Source organism: Mastigoproctus giganteus, chromosome 10 (assembly GCF_048544385.1).
Source record: "Mastigoproctus giganteus isolate SK-2022 chromosome 10, ASM4854438v1, whole genome shotgun sequence".
NCBI lineage: Eukaryota > Metazoa > Arthropoda > Arachnida > Uropygi > Thelyphonidae > Mastigoproctus > Mastigoproctus giganteus.
The window spans coordinates 176,116,425-176,125,537 of record NC_143584.1 but is presented as its reverse complement, the minus strand read 5'-3'; positions in this window follow the sequence as shown (position 1 = coordinate 176,125,537).

The window sequence follows — 9,113 nt, the reverse complement described above, 5'->3', positions numbered from 1 at the left end:
AAAAAAAAAAAAAAGAAAAAAAGAAAAAGAAAAAGAAAAAACTGGCTACATTAGCATTCCACCAGCCCACACACTCACATCAGTCAAAAAGCAAACGATCACTTTTAGAAAATCATTTATTTTATGGGTTATAAAGATTAAAATAAAAGCGTTCTACTTCAGTGTGCAGGCGCAGAATGTTAAAAGAAGGATTGTAATTCTCATAATGTCTATCGAATTAAACCTTTCGAAAATTGGGAAAAATATTGAAAAATGGCATATTCGTATCCACTCTTACTTTGGGACTACTTACTTTTGAAAAATGCAGTACTAAAATATGTTAGTAGTACGAGAAGATTCAAGAGGGCGTCAAACAAGGGAGGGGTCTTTTTTTTAACCTGTATGTGAGACAGAGAGTTTATCAAATCACACCAAAGTTCCTAGGGATAAATTTAAACAAATTTTGTAACTTGCTTTTTGCATGATTGTGTGTTTTCACTGGGAGTACCAAATAAAATTTTAATTTTAATATTTTTGTAAATTGTGCCTTAATTAATTTTACATTATACTCAAATTTTTGACTTAACAATTAATTCTTCATATTAAATTAATTATAACTAGGGGGCTCTTCCCCCTACTCGCTATGCTCGCCACACACGCGCACGCTTTTCTACTTTTTTTTTTTCCGTAATATGTAGAGGCATGACGGAGTAAGTCAAGTATCTTCTACGTAAAAATACACCTGTCGAAACGCATTGATCGATATCTAATCAGGAAATGATCTATGTAATTATTTATCAGTGCATTTGTAGTGCGCGGCATTCTCAAGGTCGAATAAATATCACTATGTAAATAATTACACAGTGATATTTATTTAGGGGGATAAACACCATGACTAGGGTGTTTATCACCCTACTTGCCGCTGTTTTAAAATCGGGTACTCGTTTTCCAATTTTCGAACAGCGGGATGGGGGGATAAACGTCCTACCTAAGCTAAGCACTTCCCTCCTCGACGACACAAAACAATCAGAAACAAAACGCATTCACAATAATTACCCAGTTACTTTCACCTCCCCTCATCTTCTTCCATACACCTGGTACTGCCGCACTCTACCTTAATTTTTAAAATTTTTATTTTTTATTATTATTTATTTATTTCATTTTATTATTATTTTTTTAATAAGTCTCCGTTCGGGAAGCTCAGGCGACCCTGACGGAGATCTGCCAGAGAATAATGGGCAGCCTGGCTACCTCTTAGTCGTGTGTGTGCGGGAAAGGTGGGGGTCCCATCAGGGACCTTGCGGCCAAATGCCAGGACACACAACAGAACCCAACATAATACTACGCATTCAACACACAACACTTTTCTGGCATTTACAGTGTTCTGTATTTCTTCATAGCGTACATATGGCGCAGATGTACGCCATATGTACGCTGTGAAGAAATACATATGCCGCAGATGTGGGAAACCACAGGTGGCGTCAACCCCAACACTATTAGCATTAGTAGAGGCATATGATGCAAGAAAGCAAGCTTATACAGCATCAGTCAAAAAAAAAACACCTTCCCAATTCACCCATCCATTCGCTCCAAATGTTTGTCTAGTTCTGTCTTGAATTTATTGTTTGTCCCAGCAATCAACCACACGCTGGCTAAAGGCAAACTTACGCACACCTATTCTACAACTGTCTTTCCTCAATTTGAATTTATGTCCCCTCGGGCAATTAATCTGGGAAAGAGTCGGAATCCCATCAGCATTGAGCATGCTCAAACCATTCAAGGTCTTATACACTTCAATCAGATCACTTCGCAGGAGCCTAGTCACCAGACAGTGTAATTTGCAAATCTTAAGCCTTTCTTTGTAAGAGCAACTCTTTGTCCCATTCACTAATCTTGGTGCCCTTCTCTGTACTCGTTCCAGCAGCTCTACATCCTTCTTATAATTTTCACTATAGTATCTTTACTGAGTCTGGGAGAGAGCAAAGAGTGGGGATAAGGAATAAAGAAGATTGCAAACAGTGCAGTTAAGGAATTCTTCACATATATAAATGCAAAGAACAGAAGGACAAATCAGATTGAACCCTTATGTAATGGAAGTGGGACAGTATTAGATAACATAGCTGAAGTTGCAGATGAACTCAACAGTTATTTTGCATCGATATTTACAAAAAAAAAAAAAAACCCTTTGTGTCAATGAGATATTATGGAAGTGAAGTTGAAAAAAATGTAATTAATGATGTTGAAATTTCAAATGATTATTTAATGAGAACTTTCGCGCCTACAGGCGAGTAAGGCTCCTGTGGTTGATGGCATATATCCTATAATCTTAAAGGAGGCGGCAAGTGAGTGCATTGAACCATTAAGGCTAGTTATGAGAGCATCACTGGACACAGGAGAGATTCCGTTGGATTCGTGTAAATTGGAACATAAAGGCGGTTCTAGGAACGTAACGGGAAATTACCGACCGGACAGTCTAACTTCAGTAGTAGGGAAAATCATGGAGGCAATGATCAAGGGTGGAATTCAGGATCATTCAGATGGAAATGGAATTCTGTAGGATACACAGCATGGTTTTGTAAAGGGAAAATCATGTTTAACAAATTTGGTTAGCCATTTTGACAGATCACTCTTGAGCTGGATTTAGGGAATAATTTTGAAATTGTTTATTTGGATTTCAGCAAAGCATTTGACTCAGTCCCACTTGAGCGATTACTTTATAAGTTGGAGCAGATGGAATCATAGGGAAATTCCTTAGATGGATAGCACGATGGCTTGAGGGCACTAGGCAGAGGGTTGTGATAAATGGTTATTCCTCAGATTCGGTTAATGTAAGAAGTGGGGTTCCCCAAGGATCAGTATTGGGACCATTGTTGTTTTTGATTATCTTAAATGACATCTATGAAGGGATGGAGGGCGTGAGGTCTAAACTTGCAGATGATGTAAAGATCAGTAGAGTAGTTAATGACTACCGTCAAGCAAAGCTTCTTCAGGGTGACCTAGATAGACTTCCTGGATGGTCAGAAAAGTGGCAGCTATGCTTTAATTCAGCAAAATTCAAGATCTTACATCTGGGGAACAGCAACCCCAAAATAACTTATTCACTTGGTGGAGTTAAACTAAAGTCAGTAGTGGAGGAACGGGACTTGGGAGTTACGATCAGACATGAAGTTGTCCAAGAATTGTGGACAGGTTGAAATGTTGCATGGTGCCCTATCGATGATTTAACGAACATTTGCTAGTAGAGATAACGACGTCATAATCACAAAGATGTGATTTTATAACATTTATGTGATTAAATTATAAACAATTATTTTTTTTTAATTAGTTCCGAAAAACTGGTATTTTTTGTATCAATACCGTTATTTCAATACCGGAAAAAAATGACCGGGATCCCGGTATTGTAAGCCCTACTTCGTATGGTCTGCAAACTTAGACATTAAGCCTGATATACCTTCATAAATATCATTAATAAATACAGAAAACAACAATGGACCGAACACTGAACCCTGGGGGACTCCACTAATAACATGCACACTAATCACCCAGTCACAGAACCCTGCTGTACAATCACTCCGTTCTACTACCACGCCCACTGCGCGGAGACAAGTGGTACCCAAATAATAAATTTTAGCCAAAGGCCTTTTGCTTCCGGTTCCATAGTGCATGAGGATTATTGTTGCATCCGAAAGAGCAGGGCTAAAATATTGAACTGAAATATTTACAAACTACGCAAATATTTAAAATATTTACAAAATACTAAACTATTTACAAATATACAATATTCATCAATAAACAAAAAACTTTACAATGGAACATCAAATGTTAGACAGTGAAGCACGTGCACGAGGTTGGTGAACGTTATGGAGGCAGTTGTCAACAATTAATTGCATTTGTAGTGACGTAATTGCCTCGCCCTTTTCTCCCATTGGCTCGAATAAATATCACTAGGAGGAAAACTTTTTTAATGTATAGAGAGAGATATAATATAACTAATCGTAAATCGTAAGGCTATACTGCTCTATGCTTCTGAAATTTTGTCCTCTGCTCCTGCCTGCTACTTAAACAAGTACTTCGGATTGGAATATTGGTTGCTAAGATGGATGAACAGGATGGTGGGCAACTCTCTTTACTATTTCCAGATCCATCCTCCAAGAAAATCTGGGCACAACTCCCTGGACAAATCTGACGACTGCAAGGAATGCTCTCGCATTAGCACTTATAACGGAGCGAACAGATTTCCCAACTGTATCATCGTTAATCTCTGGACCAAAGAAGGCGAGAAGAGGTCACCCTGATTCTTTCTCTCTCTCTGCTGCTAACTCTGACAAATCTTAATTCTCTGAGGAATATGTTTCCTGTCAATAGAATTGAGATCTTCAACAAATTAGGTATCTGTCCAGATAAATTCTCCGAAGATAAGCTCTATAGAAAGAAAACCAACCCTAGAGAATTGTTATCAGCTGATGAATCTGTGATGGACACTTGAACCTGACCAATGAATAATAAATGCCTTTCTACAAATAATTATGTTTAACTTCAGGCTTTATGTTTGCTTCATTGGATATAGGAAGGCAGTTCATTATGATAGTAGTGACATTTGGGGATCAGTGCGGCATTTATTAATGCAGTGCGTAACGTGGATTTATCCCGAGAAAAATGTATTCTCCTTTTGAAACATTACCTTGCATCCAAATCATTGCAATGTTAAAATTAAGATAGGTGTTCCTCTCAAAGGCAGCTCCTTAATCCTAGAAGCTTCATACAGGCTACTGCAGTGGGTATATAAATTACTGGTCGGAACTGGGTAACTCAAACCCGATTAAAAATGTTCACTAGAAAGTCCTCCATTCTAGCAAGCGACTTCAACCCAGACTTTTTCAAATGGATGCTAAGTGAATAAGTCACTCTAATGACAAAGTGACCATTGTAAACTGATATTTACTAATAAATTGTAAGATGAAAAATCTTACATGTTTAATATTTTAGAAAAAAAAGTGAGATTAATGTAAAATAAAGATTAGGAAATGGCAATATGGGGCAGCGGAACAGTACTGGTCACAAATACTAATTAGCTAATGGGTCACAGGCAAAGGGATTAAATGTAAACGAGCAAAGGTTAGCGTGGGAGACTACTGGCCGAACGCAGCCAGAGCTACTGACGTGAAGGTGCGAACAATTTAGGCTAGGACAGAACAATACGTGAAGGACACAATCGGTCGGACATTCCTTTTGATCGAGAACCCCTAGAGTCCAGCCAGGTAGTAAATACGGTTCAAATTACTCCGGTTAGCAATCACATTGGCGTCTGACTGTCGGCGATGGCATGGTTGTTAGATCATGTAAAATAAATCTGCAAAGTTAACGAGGGGTGGCGAAGGTGACGGCGAACTTCAAAGCAGCGGACTGCCTGGGAAAAATTTGGAAATTTATTAAAATGAGCTCTGAATATACAGCTTGAGAAATTTTAATGCACGAATAGGAGATAAAGAAAGTCGTAGAAAAGGAGAAGATTGGTTATAGGAGAAAAAAGGGCAGATCTGACATACAAGGGCGGTACGTGATGGAAATGAGAAAAAGAGAGTGAACGGGGAGAGAGGAGCAGACAGTTGAGAATTTGTTAGTGTTTGGTGAAAATGGGTTAAAAAAGAACAGGCAGTTGAGTCTATGTGGGTTTTTATGAGAGACACAGATCCGTCAGTTGAGCTTTATGTGGGTGGTTATAGAAATGAGTTAAACACAGATCCGTCAGTTGAGTTTTATGTGGGCGGTTATGAAGATGAGTTAGAAACAGTGAGAACCCCGAGTTGAGTATGTGGGGGTGTGTGGAAATGAGTTAGGAAAGACAGAGTTGTGTTTTTGACAATGTTAGTGGGAAAATGAGTAATAAGTTGTGTAGGGTTAGATAAGTCCTGTCCTATCCTGTCAGCCAGCTGGGAAAGATCTGACAAAGTTAAGATGGAGTAGTGAAGGGTTAGATAAGTTTAGTGCAGTCAGTAAGTTAAGGAAAAGTTAGTGGAGTTTCATAATAGAAGAGAACAGTCGAGTAGTCCGTTATCGGAAGGCAAGGGTAGTGGCCTGTATGCAAATAAGTCAGTCCGTCGTCGGAAGGCAAGGGTAGTGGCCCGTATGCAGATGAATGAAGTGTAAGGAGAATAAGCCTGTCCGTCGTCTAAAGGCAAGGGTAGTAGCCCGTATGCAAACGACTGAAGTGTATGGAGAGATAAACCTGTCCGTTATAGGAAGGTAGTGAAAGTGGCCAGCGTGAGAATAAGTAGTGTAAGGAGAAAAATAACCCTAGCCCATCATAAGAAGGAAGTGATAAAGGCCAAGGAAAGAAATAACCCTAGTCCATCATCTGAAGGCAGTGATAAAGGCAAGGCGCAGATAAGTGAGCTGAGAAGATAAAGTTGTAATTCCTAGTCCGCCAGAATAGCTGAACCGAAGGTTAAGTAGCAGTATCGAAGACGAGCCCATAAATTCCTAAAAGACACAATGATGCCCTATCTAGACGTAGACTACAGCCCATGGAGAAACTTGAAGTTCTGAGATGAATGCAGTTGGTAAACGATGATGCCATTCTCAGACAAGGAGCTGAAGGACCCAAAACGGAGAAATCCGATTCGTAAAATTAAGTAAGTGACTAGTTATATAGTATTCTCCCTCACAAATAAAGGACTGTTGGAACTCTAATATCAGATTAGTATAATGTTTAGAAAGATGTTAAGGGAAGGATGTACAAAAATATAATTATATATACATAAATATAGAGATAAATCAGATAGGGGTTTTGATTAATGTATAATTAGACATATGTAGAAAGGCAAAGGAGAGAAATTTGATATTTGTTATTAGTTATTGTTTAACATAAAGGTATGATATATTTTGGAAGGTCAGGGTGGAGAAATACAGAGAAAGAAATAGCCTTATGAATGTAGCTAACACTTGGGACCAGCATTAGTCCAGAAATTGATGTCAAATGTACTATCTGTCTTGATTAAAGAAAGTTGTGAAGTTATATTCCCCAAGACAAAATGGGGCACTAATTAAAACGGAAGTTAAGAGTGAAATCCCTAAATCAATTTATAAGGTAAGGATTTGATTTAAATAGGAGAAAGGGTGTACCTAATCCTCTTAAGTAATTATTGTTCATGTGTGAAGAAGCTATAGCAGTTTTGTAAAGATATTAAGTATGTTGTTATAAAGAAATAACCTTTCTAGTGCAAAACCAATGTATTTAATTGCCATATATAACTGATAATACATAGGCAAATTTGAGTAATAATAATATGTGCTTGAGAGTTGTTAATTTTTATATTGTGTATATAAGTGTGAATAAAATGTTATGTTATACATTAATGTGTGTGTGTTGTTTGTCATTCTTGAACACTCAGCCTGTCCGAAGGGAGTTATAAATAATTAAGAAGTTCCCTTGAATCTGGAATTCTCCTGTAAAGTAAAGTCAGATGTGTAAGTGGGGAAATTAAAATAAGATGGACAACAACTCATATAAGGGAACAAAAAAAAACAAAAATAATTATAAAAAATAAAGCATCATCCTTTTAAATCCACCCCCCACAAAATGTCCAAACAGGCCTTTGCAAAATAAGACAGAAACTAAAGCATGAGATTTAAAGTCGCGCCATTGATGAACACATTCTTCCAAAAGTTGCATAAAGCAAATTTTGAATCCGTTTTGTTTTAAATACGAATTAGAAATTTTTTGAAAGTATTTTCGTACTTCAATATCTAAACTGTTTAATGTAGTATAGCGTAAAAAATATAACTTAAGGGAAACGCTGCTTTAAAGCATCTTTTCTCTCATTTTTATGGGAAACGAAGAAAGTGCAAAATCGAGCAGTCTACTATTCAAGTAAATACGGTAATTAACTACAAGAGCTTTCAAAACCAAAAATCTCAACCTCAAGCAAGCTTCGATGGAACTAATCGATATTACCACCTTGAAGCACATTGAGGTTCATTGTTAGTCTGTTTTGTTGTATTTCGGCCTTCGATAGCTCTCATAAAAGGTGCTTTTATTCAACGATCTGAAAGACTGTTGTTAGTATACAGATGAGAGTATGCTAATTAATAACACTTCATCAATCTAGTGGTGTCAGATGCATCAAGTACCCTACTAATCGTAATTTACGTGCCATCTAGCATACTAAGAGCAACTCCATTACATACAATCATTAACATCAGGCGTATAACCACTTATCGTTTAAAGCAATGGAAACTCGTTTCAGGTGATTCGAATACAACGGGAGATGAATCATTAATGGAATGAATACACGCGCTCTGCAAATGAAGCAGAACGATTTGTAAATGGTACCGTTGTGTAATATGATAAAAGCACACCCACTGGAAGTTTTATACGAACTTTAATTCTTTCAAACATTGGAAAATTACGATTATAATGTATTGGGCAAATAGTTTAATCAGCTGGTTAGAGTTCACTTCGTTAATACAAGTTTTAAGTAGTTAGTTTATCCAATTTTCTTTCTGTAAATTACAAAGAATTGTCTTCACATTCCCACAGTGCATCAGAATTAGTAAACCTAAAACGTGTGGTTTTAGGTTTACTAATTCTGAATGTTTTCATTTTCCTTTTATTGATCAAAATGCCTTCGTGTGTATTGGTCGGTGTCATATTGTGTCTGTAAACTGCGTGAGTTCTTTCTTTCGATTTGCTGTTTGCTGGACGAAAACACCATTTTCTGGGAGAAAAAATCATGCTACCCTCGGCTGAGAACGGCTAACTCTGTTCGACAGTAATGACAAGAAGAGCAGAAGACTGAGGACTTACTTAACAAGTACAGGACAATGGTGAGAAAAAGTCGCGAGTTAGGTTAAACTTGAAAGTGGCCGCAATTCTGTCTAGACATGACAGAAGGGAATATAAAATGAAGGCGTTGTCAATTAATTCGACCCTGGAGAGATTGTGCAAGGCTCACAAGGTAGAATTTTTCTCAACATGGCCTGTGCTTGTTAACAGGAGAAACTGCTTCTACAGGGATAGGATACGCTTAAACAGAAAGGATGCAAGATGATTTGGTGATGCTATTGTGGCTTGAAAGGGTTGAAAAACTGCTAGCTTGAAAGGATGCACTGAATAATATATTAACAATAACCGT